This window comes from Natator depressus, chromosome 6 (genome assembly GCF_965152275.1).
Source record: "Natator depressus isolate rNatDep1 chromosome 6, rNatDep2.hap1, whole genome shotgun sequence".
NCBI lineage: Eukaryota > Metazoa > Chordata > Testudines > Cheloniidae > Natator > Natator depressus.
Window position 1 is genome coordinate 46745942 of NC_134239.1, and position 13882 is coordinate 46759823.

The 13882-nt window shown below is 40.3% G+C and overlaps 1 protein-coding gene across 4 annotated transcripts in view; it reads right to left on the minus strand.

The window, feature by feature from the left end:
• The window catches only part of NELL1 (neural EGFL like 1), a 418230-nt gene that overhangs the window by 199655 nt on the left and 204693 nt on the right, over positions 1 to 13882 (minus strand). The gene's annotated exons all lie outside the window — the stretch shown is intronic.

The following is a 13882-nucleotide window of genomic DNA, read 5'->3' on the forward strand; positions in this document are numbered from 1 at the left end:
TCTGGCCCTACAGCATTTGGGGAGGGATAGAAATAAAACCAATATTATATATATAGCCTGATCATCCCAAAATGAATTAAAAAGCAGGCAAGCAGCATCTGAAAGAAAACTGCCTCCAAACGAAGCACCAAAATACTAGTGCACATTACGTGGCATTGTGTTCCTGAAAAGCTTATTCCAGCATAAGTGACAGACAACAAAAGCAGGAGTATAAGCAGCACTGTACCTCAGAAAAGGGGGCAGGGGGCTAATAGTAGTGTTGTAAAAGGGTCTGTCTGAACAGCATCACAAAGAAGGTAGTGTCATCTAGTGACTAGGGCACCTGGCTGAGAGTCAAGAAACATAGGTTCTATTCCTGTGCTTTTAAATGGTTGCGTGACCTGGACATATTCTGTAAAGTGTGTTGATGTCAACGTTTGAAAGATCCTATTCAAGTGCAAAGTGTAAGAGAAATCTCTTAACTCCCCACTGTAACCAAATTTACCAACACCATTGGCCACATAATGGCCAGGAGACTGGTTCTGGAGGACAGTGTATTTGGAACAAGAGATCAGGACCCAGAATACTCAAAGCTTTGGTAGGTGGAGTTAAGTAAAGGTTCATGACTTATGGTAACGGAACTAATACTCCAGAGATGGCTGATAAATACAGAAGCCAGCAAATAATCAAGTGACAACCTGGAGAGCACAGTAGATAATGATCTACTGGTACAGGAGATAGCTGAAGCAAATCAGACACAAGTCCACTGGGAAAGTGACTGACAGTATATTAACACAGGAAAATCATCACACCAACAGAGCACTGAAGCACCACCCAAGGGGGATACACTCAGTAAAGAGCATTACAGCCACATTAATCCCGATGTCCCACAGAAAGCCCATCAAATGTTTACCGTATCCATATTCACCAACACAAGTGTAGAGATGCATACCCCAAAGGTGCTGACTGTTTCTAGGCTGACAGATATGCCTTGGCTGCTGCACATGGTGACAGTGTGCATCTCTGTTTTAACTCTGCTCGGGGTGAGGATACTCATGCTGCTGAACATGATTTTCAGCTGCCTCTGCCTGGTTCACTCAACATGCTTTTGGCAAACGAGGCAACGTGCATGCTGCGTGGGTGTTGCAGTCTATGCCTTCTTTTGAATATCATACCATTTTTTCAGCACCCACATCTTCCATGGAATGAGATAGCGATGAACCTTCCAGAGGAACCCTCCAGTCTGTGAGAAGTTTCATACATTTTTGTAATAGAGTGTAGTTATGAGAATAACTGGGGCAACAGTCAGTATCTCCCTCTCATTCTGTACTTGTGTCTTGTTTTCATACTAAAAAATAATACACACAAACATGTTTTATGGAACAAATAGCCATCCTGCCAGAAGGTTTCGACTCCAAGCACTGCAGGACAATGTTCAACACAAACATATCTTCGTGTGATTGTGCCCTCCAGGAACACTCCACGGACAGAGGATGAAAGTGAAGTCCCAGCAGATCCCCCACGAGGGGAAGAAAAAGAAGCAAGAGAGGGCCCCACTCTCCTGCCAAAAAATTGAAGAAATATAACCAGGTATGTAACATCTTGCAGCCTCTACAGTGCCTTCCACCCAAGGAGCTCAAAGCACTTTGCAAACATTAAAAAATTATGTCTCACAACACCCTTGTAAGGTAAGGAACAATTATCATCCCCATTATATGGATGAGGAAACTGGAACACAGAACCATTAGGTGGCTTTCCCAGAATCACACAGCAAGTTATGTCACAGCTGGGAACAGAACTCACAGCCAGGATCCAGCCTCATGCTTAAATCACTAGAAAACAAGGCTGACTTTATCTTCCCCATTTATATGCTGCACTTGCCACAAGGTTTCTAGGAACATGGACTACATTTTAAAAACACAGGAATAAATGTGAGAATGATTCCACCAAATTCTTTGTTTAGGAAAGAAATTCAGAAAAGATTGAAACATTTCACTTTGACATTTTTAAAATGAAATGTTTTGATTTTTTTGTTTTGAAATGACTTTCTTTTAAAACTTCCTTTAATTTTATTTTAAAAAAAATCAAAAACATTTAAAATAATTGAAATTGAAATGAAATGTAATGTTTTGATTTTTTTTCAAAATGAAACATTGCTTGACCCAAAATGAAACTTTCCAAATTGCCAAAAGTTTTGAATATTTCCATTATCAGTCTGCCAAGAAATGATTTTTTTTCAACTTTTCAAAATTGCCAATGAACCAAAAATTCCATTATTTGCCCAGCTCTGTTAGCAACTCTCCCTCACTGAAGACTACTGACCTCTTGACACCCTTCAGAAAACTTTAGTATACAGATAGGGTCTGTATCATGTCCTGATGATCAGTATACTCAGAATCTGTCAGAACAAGGAGGCGGGGAGTGAATTTCAGGGTCAAGGGCCCCCCATAGAGAATCTCCTGCCACTAGCTCCCATAAATACAGATCTAGAGACTGTTGGCTAGAGTGTCTCAGTAATTTCAAGTTTATGTCAGCAGAGGCTGGATTTCTATACACAGTACTAGGAAGCTGTTACGGTGCTGCAGAGAATGATCATTGAATTAATATGTTAAATATTAATAGTCATTTGGATAGTTAAATATTAATAGTTTAATTTGGAAGAAAACTAAAAACATTACTTTTGACACAGACTTCACTCAGCTTCTTGGGTGACCACAAGATGAGTACTACAGGTGGAACAAATTAGTGCAACTCAAAACAATTGTCCAGGTCAGAGTATAATTTTAATATGAAACCAAGTGACTTTGTAAGCCCAAAACTGTCACCTTGTGTAATACACTTCACTGGGGGGGGGATGAGAGAAAGGGGGGTCAAGTGAAGTTCAGAGAGATGTATTCTAAATATTTAATAAGAGGCAAGATAAGGTCATCCCAGGAATTATCTATCTCTTGCAAAAATAATATACAATCCTGTAATGGGAAGAAACAAAGAGCTTAACTAATTGACACACACATGGCCATCTGAACAGCACACACCATGGCAAAGAGGAAAGACAGGTCACTGTCACCGATGGCCAAACCAACACTGGCAATACTGATATTCTTCTAAAGCGGTTACAAAGGGCAACACTGCAAAGTAGAGCAGGGTGAAAGATTCAGGAATAACCATGTTAGAGCCCCAAATGTCACAATTTCTGACCCTGCATGGCCAATGTCAAGATGTTTGCTTCCAAATGGAACGGTGGGTGGTTGGGCATGAAGGGAAGTGTTCAAGTAGGGAGAACCAAATGCACCCGGACTCATAAAAAGAGCCCCTCAAAAGGGTTAATGGGCTGAAGGCATTGTTTAAAGAAGACAGAGTAACAGAATCAAATATGTTTAATGTAGCTAAATGATGTCTAAAGCATGGCATGATAACAATCTACAAATATTTGAAGAAGGTAAACACCCTGGAGGGAGACAAGTTACTTAGAGTGTGTTACAAGAGGGGAGGGAGGATAACCAGAAGTAACAGGATGAAATAATGAAGAGGAGATTACCAGGATAAACCTCCTGCTGTTCAACTCGTACTCTATTCTGGTAGATTGAGAATTATGAGATTGTAATAGTCTCCTGAGAGAAATGGTAGAAGCCCCATTGCTTGGAGCATTTTCAAACAGACTGGAAAGAGCAATAGATAACATACTGGACTGAGAGGGGATGAACTAGTTAACCCAGTAGGTCATTTCCATTTCTAATTACTAGGAAGCATCACTATCCCTGGAGTGCCCTTCCTCCCATTCTCCCTCTTATCTAAGCATAGGCAAGGAAGAATTCATGCTTTGGATCTTTCACCCTCTTCAAGAATCACTTCAGATATTATAGCCCAAGGGTATGGTTGTTATGACGTTTTCAATGTTCCTTTCATACTGCAACAGCTATTTTTCTGTGGATTCTTCCTCCTACTCACTTCTTGCCTGACAAGGCACACCAGGGATTCTATGATAACAATATCACTGTCAGAAGGCGGCCATTAACTACTGCAGCATCCTCAGTACCACCGCTTCCTGGGCCAGCCTTCAGTCACTTGCTCTCCAGACTGACAGGGACTTCTACATCTATGATCACTGCTAGCATGGGGGCAAGGCTCAGATTAAATCAAAATAAGCACAAAACTGTTCATTATGCTGTGCTTATGGAGTGTGCAAAAGCAGCTACAGGGATATAGTGCTGACCACAAGAAAGAATGAAAAAAGGACAAAAACTCTAAATTGAGTCCTTCTGGGTTGCTACAGGAACAACATGTCTCTGATGAGTTTCAATCTGCTACAGAGATAGACAAAGGCAGGGGAATGAGATACAAATTGTGTACATTTGCCAATAACTTGTCAATACTAGAGAGAGGCAGCCACACAGAGTATAGTTTAATAAAATGTAAATAGATTGTAAAGACACCTTAAAAATGGGCTAATGGATAACAAATGGAATTTAATATTAACTAATTTGAGGTAGTGGAGTGGGGCTCAAATAGAACAAACAAATGAAAAATGAACTAGATCAAGAGGATTTAAAAGAGAAATGTAGGTGTTTGCTCCAAAAACATGTCTAGACAATATAGTTGTGACGGGTTGGATCACAGAAACCTCCTTGGGACTGCCACCTGATGTGCCAAGACTACCTCTGCTCCTGCTTTCCTGCCCTGTCATCTTAGGGCTTCAGTGCCCTGCCTGGTTTGAGCCAGACCCGCTAGCCCGCTGCAAACCCAGACCCAGGTCTGAATCACGTCCCCTGACAGCTGTAGGCTTAATTGAAAGCAACTTAGGAAGTGTTCCTGTCCTTGACACTCAGATACCCAACTCCCAATGGGGTCCAAATCCTAAATAAATCCATTTTACCCTGTATAAAGCTTATACAGGGTAAACTCATAAATTGTTCGCCCTCTTTAACACTGATAGAGAGATATGCACAGCTGTTCCCCCCCCCCCATTAATACATACTCTGGGTTAATTAATAAGTAAAAAGTGGTTTTATTAAATACAGAAAGTAGGATTTAAGTGGTTCCAAGTAGTAACAGGCAGAACAAAGTGAATTACCAAGCAAGATAAAATAAAACACACAAGTCTAAGTCTAGTACAGTAAAAAAAATTAAATACAGATAAAATCTCACCCTTAGAGATGTTCCAATAAGTTTCATTCACAGACTGGACACCTTTCTAGTCTGGGCACAATCCTTTCCCCTGGTACAGCCCTTGTTCCAGCTCAGGTGGTAGGTAGGGGATTTCTCATGATGGCTCTCCCTTTGTTCTGTTCCACCCACTTATATATCTTTTGCATAAGGCGGGAATCCTTTGTCCCTCTGGGTTCCCACCCCTCCTTCTCAGTGGAAAACCACCAGGTTAAAGATGGATTCCAGTTCAGGTGACATGATCACATGTCACTGTAAGACTTCATTACCCACTTGCCAGCACACACGTATACAGGAAGACTTACCAATGAAACAGAGCCATCTACAGACAATTGTCCTGGTTAATGGGCGCCATCAAGGTTCCAAACCACCATTAATGGCCCACACTTTGCATAATTACAATAGGCCCTCAGCGTTATATTTTATATTTCTAGTTTCAGATACAAGAGTGATGCATTTATAGAAATAGGATGACCACACTCAGTAGATTATAAGCTTTGTAAGGATACCTTACAAGAGACCTTCTGCATGAAGCATATTCCAGATACATTATATTCACATTCATTAGCATATTTTTATAACATCATATAGAGTGCGTCGCAACAGTGTCACAGCTGAAATGTCCCATGGAATGCAAGGATGCGTAACTAAGACAGTGTACATAAGTAATTCTTAGGAAGTTACATGTATTCAGTTCTGATGACCACATTATAAGACAGGTTTCAGAGTAGCAGCTGTGTTAGTCTGTATCCACAAAAAGAACAGGAGTACTTGTGGCAACTTAAGAGACTAAGAAATTTATTAGAGCATAAGCTTTCATGGGCTACAGCCCACTTCATGGGATGCATAGAATGCAACACACACACACACACACACACACAGAAGGTGGAAGTTGCCATACAAACTGTAAGAGGCTAATTAACTAAGGTGAGCTATTATCAGCAGGAGAAAAAAAACTTTTGTAGTGATAATCAAGATGGCCCATTTAGACAGCTGACAAGAAGGTGTGAGGATAATTAACATGGGGAAATAGATTCAATATGTGTAATGACCCAGCCACTCCCAGTCTCTATTCAAATCCAAGTTAATGGTATCTAATTTGCATATTAATTCAAGCTCAGCCGTTTCTCATTGGAGTCTTCTGTTGCAAAAACAGACCCCAATGAGAAACGGCTGAGCTTGAATTAATATGCAAACTAGATACCATTAACTTGGGTTTGAATAGAGACTGGGAGTGGCTGGGTCATTACACATATGGAATCTATTTCCCCATGTTAATTATCCTCACTCCTTCTTGTCAGCTGTCTAAATGGGCCATCTTGATTATCACTACAAAAGTTTTTTCTCCTGCTGATAATAGCTCATCTTAATTAATTAGCCTCTCACAGTTTGTATGGCAACTTCCACCTTCTCTGTATGTATGTGTGTGTGTATATATCTTCTTATTATATGTTCCATTCTATGCATCCAATGAAGTGGGCTGTAGCCCACGAAAGCTTGTGCTCTAATAAATTTCTTAGTCTCTAAGATGTCACAAGTACTCCTGTTCTTTTCGCATTATAAGAGAAAGACGAGATAGCGCTTGAAAAGGAGAAGAATCAATGGGATAATTACCTATACTCAGACATGAATGTCAACAGAACACAGAAAAGATATAAATGAACTCATTATACTGCATATGAAGCTTATACCCTCTCAGGGACAAATTCCACCCCTGATATTCATGTGTCTATGACCACAAGACTGGAAGGGGTTAAGATGGCAAAGCAAGCCAATTAACTCCACAGGCTGCACCAGAAGGGGGAGCCAGGCAGGGGTACTGGAACAATCTGTACAGTGGGGGAGCTGAGAGCCATTGAACCAAACTGTAAATCCTGTATATGATGGAAACCACTTCAAGCCAGGTGGTGTGGCACCACCTCCAGCACCCTTAGTTCCAGCACCTGTGGAGCCAGGGAGCAGGGAAGTGATTGAAAGTAGGCTCAGCTGTGCAGGAACAGGGAGGGTTTATAAAGCCAGGAAGCTGTCAACAGACAAGGGCTGCTGAAAAAGGCTGCAGCCACTCCCTGGGAAGAGGGAGGAGAGTTTGGAGCTGGTAACACAGAGAAAGGCGAGGAATCAGGAGTTGTAGGAAAGAGTCCAAGGAAGGAGCAACAAGGGCTGTGGGAAAGCAGGCCACAGTTGCAAGTATAGGGTCCGTGGGCTAGAACCCATAGTTGCAGGCATACCTGGGTTCCCCTACTGGCCACATGGGAAGTGGCACCATCAGGGCAGCTCCAGATGCTGGAGAAGACTGACTGAGATGGTTTGCATGGAAGGACTTTGGGTAACCCTGGACAGGGAAACCACAAAATGACCCAGCCAGAGGGCCAAGTCATGAAGAGTAGGCTGCAGTTCCTGGAGCGAGAGGGGCCACAGGGTGGGAGGGACAAGTGAAGACACCACCAGAGGAGGGAGCAATGCCTGGCAGAGCTAATCCCTAGAATGGCCAGGAGGAGGCACCACCTGCAGCGAGTGAACCCCATCACAACATGCATGCATGATGCAGCCAAGGGGCTGCATTTGGACCCAGGTGAGTTAAAATAAAAGGAGGAAGGGCTGGCATGCCCTAGCACAGATTTCCATATGACCTGTATTTCATTTGTAAAATGGGGATAATAATAATTGTTTACCTCACAAGGGTGACAGGGTGCTCAATCCACTGTTGCTCTTAAAGACCTTTGAGCTACTCAGATGGAAGCACTATAAAACAATTATTATTATTAAAAACCTTCTGGCTGTTATTCTCCTCCCATATTATTGGTTCTGGCAGTTTTATTTAAATTATATCAAATTCATCTAATCTAATTACATATTTCATAATGATCTGACTGAATCATCCAGACAAATTTCTTTTTAAAATTTAAATGATCAAATTTTTATGTTAGAGATTAAAATCCAAGCACATTCAAAATTACATATTGTGGCCAATGGAAAACACACCAACAAACAGAATCAGAAGGATTTAAATAGATAGCAGCAATTATCCTTTTCTCTGTTGAGCAGAAATGAAAAGATAAAAATGATTATTGCTCTAAGGTCACTATAATATTCATGTATCTACTTAACTTGCTTCCTCTGAAGATCCCATTTGTTTTCTTTAAGCAAATGAATAAAAAGATTTAAAAGATTATGATTATTCAATATTCTACATGAAGATGAATAAGAGATATGACAAAAGTATGTAAAATGATGAATTGTAAATAGAAGGCACTCCTTTTCTGATGTTTTACAACTGTGCACTTGATGTGATTAGAAGGCAAAAAAATTAAGATGGATAAAAGGAAGTATACTCCCTTGCAAAAAAAACAACAAAAACATAATTAACTTGTGAAACTCCATAACAGGATATTACTGAGGGAAAGTTTTTAATAATATTCAAAATAGTTTTGTTTATTAATATGAATAGCATATGTAGTAACACTAGTTAGGATTTAATATAAAGGCGATCAGTACTTATGGTTGAAGTCCCAAGACGATAGCCAGATGGAGCCAGGAAGAAGTTTCCTCCAATGATATAGCTGTATGGAGGATTACACTTCCTCTGAACCAACACTGACCACTGTCAGAAATACCAGACAGACCATTGTTAAAGATGGCAGTTCCTAATAAAATGGTGATGGATTTTATCTGGGAAAAGAAACAATCATGAATTTTAGATTGCTAACTCGAGATCTTGGTTGTCACAGGAATGTGGGCATTCTGGATTAAAGTCTGTAACATCTGGTTTTCTAACTGAGACCTGCATTCAGATGGCTTGCATTCTCTGGGCTCAGTCTTCATTTGCCCCAAGTTTACACTCAGTGTGACTGAGGGGCAAGAGGGAGGGAGGGGAAGTTGATTATCACTCATCTTCCCATTGTCATGATACTGGGCACCCTGGGGACTAAAAGAACCCATTTGAGTAACTTAGAGAAGCCCTAGGCTGTTCTAATTTACGCTGGCTGCAACCAGAGGATCTAACAGTGCACTAGTCACTCTCTCCTCTTCCACCCTGGTATGCTCTGCATGCATCATGGGGCGGGGAGAGGGGATAGGTGGCGTAGAGCCAGCTATACACAGGCATCATCTGGGCAAGCATTTACACACTACCCTGCCTGTCGTCATTAGTTCTGATGTGAAGAAACCACCTCTAGATATGAGACAATAGTTCAGCCTCCAGTCTGTCAGGACTACCAACAAGGATGCCAGTTAATAGAAAATTGATGTAGTATTTGAGCAGAGAAGAATCAACGTGATTATAACCATCTATAATTAGTCATGACTGTAATCAGAATAATTGAAAAAATAATTTATATCAACACACTATAATAATACTTATTTATCATATAGTGATTTTCATCCACAGATCTGTAAGTGCTTTACAAGGGAAGGTATTAGTCTCACCATTTTACAGATGGATCAGCTGACCAAAAAAAAAAAAGTAATTTGCCCAAGACCACACACAGGTCAGGGGCCTACCCAAGAATATAACTCAGGTTTCCGGTCTCCTGGACCAGTCCCTTGTACACTGGCCCATACAATCTCCTGTACACTTTGGGCCTGATGCACTACTGTTTCACTTCTATTTTACACTGCTGTAACTCCAGTACAGTCACTAAGGACTCCTGATTGTTATGAATTTCAGCCCCAAGTAACATGGAGTGGATTAGAACTCATGATGCAAAGATAAAAGGTTCTGATTCTTTTAATTCAGTTTCTAATTTTGTCTTCTAAACTCTTAGATATAAAAACCAACATAAGTCTTGGTTGTATCTTTGCCTATGCGTCTACACAGGGGAGTGAAAGGGAATAAGAACCACCCCCTTACGCCCTGTATGGGCTGCCTGGATCTGGGCACAGGGGTGTAAATGGGCACTGCTAGATGGGCAGGGAGGACTGGGGAATGGGTACTGCTGTGGGTCCACCCCCACTACTCACTGGCCAGTACACCGTATAAAAGACAGTGAGTTAATTTATTTGTATAGGCCAGATAAAAAAATATTACTCCCTCAAGAGCAAGGAGGGAGCCAGGGAGCATATGTGAGGCAGGGATGTGTCCCTGAGTAACAGTGACTCTGGGAGTTACTCTTGGGGCAGAACAACTTATGCCCCACACTCTGCTTAGGTCTGTGCCTGAAGGCAGACCATAGTGTTTTATAACGTGGCATAGAGAAAAACGTGTCAAGTGGACTCCTATTATACTGTCCATCTCTTATACATCTAATCGAATATTTGTATATATGCACAACTGTAATTTGAGAAGATAATAGAAAGGGTACAAAAATGTAAAAAGACTCTGGTCCAAAATTCATGAGCTCTGTGAAGATTAAAAAAAAAATACAACTGCAGCCTTAAATTGCCATGGGGATTTAATTGAAGAATATAAAATAAATGGTTTAGATAAGGTCAGCCCAAGATACTATTTTCCAGAGAATGCAGAAAGAAAAGACATAAATGGAAATTAAAGGAAACAAAGTCAGAGTAGATATCAGAAGAAGGACCTTTCCGTGCACAGAATTATTACATGTGCAGAGCTGTCTCCCAGGAAAGTGTACACAGGCAGGAATCATTCAAGAAACAATTAGACAAAATCCTCAGGGACTGGAGAACTTTTTTTTATTATTATTTTTTATTTTAAAAGAAGCTTTGATGTGCCAAATTGAATGAATTTTTTTTCATGTTCATTCTCAGGGTAGAAATGTACTTCTAGTTTTGATGCCTTATTAAAGAATGTCTCAATTTCGACAGCTTCTGTGTGGAGGGCTGATCGTGTTCTGCCATAAGCCAGATAGAAAAGAAAACTGCTGTATTAAAAGATTAAAATATTAATAGTTCTAGGTCCAACTGTCAGAGTCAATGCCCATAATCACTGTTTAAAGCGGTTTAGTTTTCTGACCTTCACAACACAAAGAAACCAGAAACAGGCACAAAGTCTGGGAGTGTTCAGATTCAGTGCTCTGTTTGGTCCTATTGTAGAGGAAATCTCTTGGATCCCCCATTTCATGGAGTTCAAGGGATCAGATTGAGTGTTCCAGTTCAGGCACAGAAACTAGATTAGAAAAGGAGTCGGTGAAAGTAGGGGAGGGAGAGTATATTCTGATAACTCTTCTTTTGAGCTCTTTCTCCAGTTACTGAGCCAACATTCCATTAATTAAGTTCAGCCCAAGCTGACTTTACCTTCAAAGTCCTGTTTTCACCAGTGCATTGAGTACTAGTTACACGGTCTTCAGATGAAAACAGTTCTTTAATGGACCTGATCTGCAAGGTACAAAGTGTCTCTGGAGAGGTGCTGATAGCCCTCAACCCATATTCAAGTCTCGGAGAGTGAGTGCACTTAGATCTCCACTGCAATTGAAAGTGAAGCTACCAGCCTGGTAGACAGTCTCATCCTAGCAGCTTGAGCTCAGGTGACTATCCAGAGACCCCCTTCACAGCTGAAACATCCACACTGCTATTTTTAGCAGGCTAACACAAGCCTTGCTATCATAAGTCTCTCTGCCTGGGCTGGAGGCTCACTCGCAGCTGCAATGTAGACATAAAAACTCATTTATATCCTTGCAATATTTGTTCAGCACCTTGCAAGTTAAAGCCCCACTTGCATGTGTACACGCGGGGTAAATTCCATCTGTGCAGAGGGTTAGCATGAGGATTATGCACCACTAAAGTCCTATAGCATCTCTCAAGTTAATATCACTTAAGGGGGCCGAATGATCTTTTCTTTGACAAAAGCAGTTCACCTCGTTATGCTGACCCTCTGAATAGGCGTGAATTTCACCTATTGACCTGCACTGTGTATTAAAATCACCAAACTTTTTCGTTGCAGCATCATGCACACAACAGGAAAGCTAATTTTTGGTTAACCTAAATGTATTACCCATAAGCCATCTGTTGCTGGAAAACCTACATAACTGTGACAAGTTATACTAGGGTACGCAAAATTGATTCACCAATGTCCTTCAAGAGCTGTCTGAATAGACTGATGTGCCAAGCACATTAAATCAAGTACTTAACCTTCATGCAGCATTAGTTTCCATACCTTGCTGTACTTTGTTAGCCTGTTTTAAATTCAAGATGTCAGGTAAAATCAGCTAGGACACTAAACTTTCAGTCAAAATAGGAAATTCAGAACCTAAAGGGATTGAACTTCGTGAAATAACGTAAGTAAAATAAATACCCTTTTGAACCTTGGAAATAATCAGATAAGAACTTCACATTTCAAACTGCTTAGAAATTCATTTTGTCAGTGAATTAATTGGTCCTCTCTCTCCAGTGCAAAAACAAAACCCAGAAAGGGTATAACTGCCCTTGTTCCTGAACCCAATTTATTGCTCCTGAGAGATCATCTAATGGTACAGATTATTTTTAATAAAATAATCAAGCTAACTGCAACTAATCAAATGTACCTTGTTAAAATTAGACTTGTTCCCGAAATCTGATCTAAAAGAGAAGCTAAATAAGCAGCTGCAACTTGGTTTCCATCATCAACCCAGCCTGTGTTTTTGCACATGCAACTTGACCATATTTTTAGCTGCATCTGCAGTTATTACCTAAGTTAGTACTTAGGCATCAAACTTCTTCATCTGAAGCCACATGCAGGCAAAAATAAGTCTACCTGCCATATATTTTCACTAATAATTCACTGCAGAGGCAAAAATGTGCACGCATGCATTTGTGGATGCAAAATTTTCAAAAAAAAAAAAACCCAACTCTGGCCACTGCATATTTTTAAAGGTTAGAACTTTTATTCATGGTAACATTACAGGAGGCAATTTTTCTCCTTTTCTGATTTTCTCAAATTTCATTAAAATCTTGGATTATGGTCTTTTCAGATAACTTTGTTTAACCATTCTGTTCTATCCAGCTACTTCAGCCCCTTTGGTATAAGGAATCTGAGTTGCTAATTTCTAACCACCGTCATCAACCATGTTTCAGCTATGGAAATTTCATCCTCAAAAACCAGTGATGCTTTGTGGCCTCCCAGGACAGAAGCAGCCCACGCTGTTACAGTCATCATAAAACACAGTATTTCATGTATTTTCTTGAAATGCCAATAACCAAAGGAAAAAATGTAAACTACACCACATTGTATATCTGTAGAGATCAAATAATTCAGTTTTAAGACCCATGATTTCTGTTTGTGATAAGAGCTTTCATATTGTCTGGGTCCTTAATTCAAATAAATAAACTGTACATTTTACAACTGGGGTGGGGGTGTTTTGTTTTGTATTTCTTTAAATCCTGGATAGAGATATCAGAAATATTTATGATCAAATATGTATTTTCTAAGGGAAAAAATAAGTATGAAGAAAAAAGCAACATTAATGTAAACTTTCTTCATAGGTTTGGTAATAGGAAATGGAGCCTTTCACTTCTAGGTCATTAGTTAAAATTCAAGAACATCAGTGACCAAAGTTGCTATAACTAGGCAGGCAGACATCGATGCCTGTGTCGAATCAATGTGGGGCATCACACAGGCCCAGAACCGGCGTCTGCCAAGAGGATCTAGTTTCAGGATTGCTAACGGTCTGAGTGCAAAAAGTCTATGATCTCTGTCCAGTTCTTAGGGGATAGATGTCCATATCAACTGCCCAAAAGGAGACCCTCTAACTGGCAACATCAACTCAGAGACAAAGGGCATAATCCAGACCCAATTAATTTTTATTATTTTGAATAAAGCCATTGGCTAAGATTGTAAGAATTTTTTTAAGCATAAATGGAA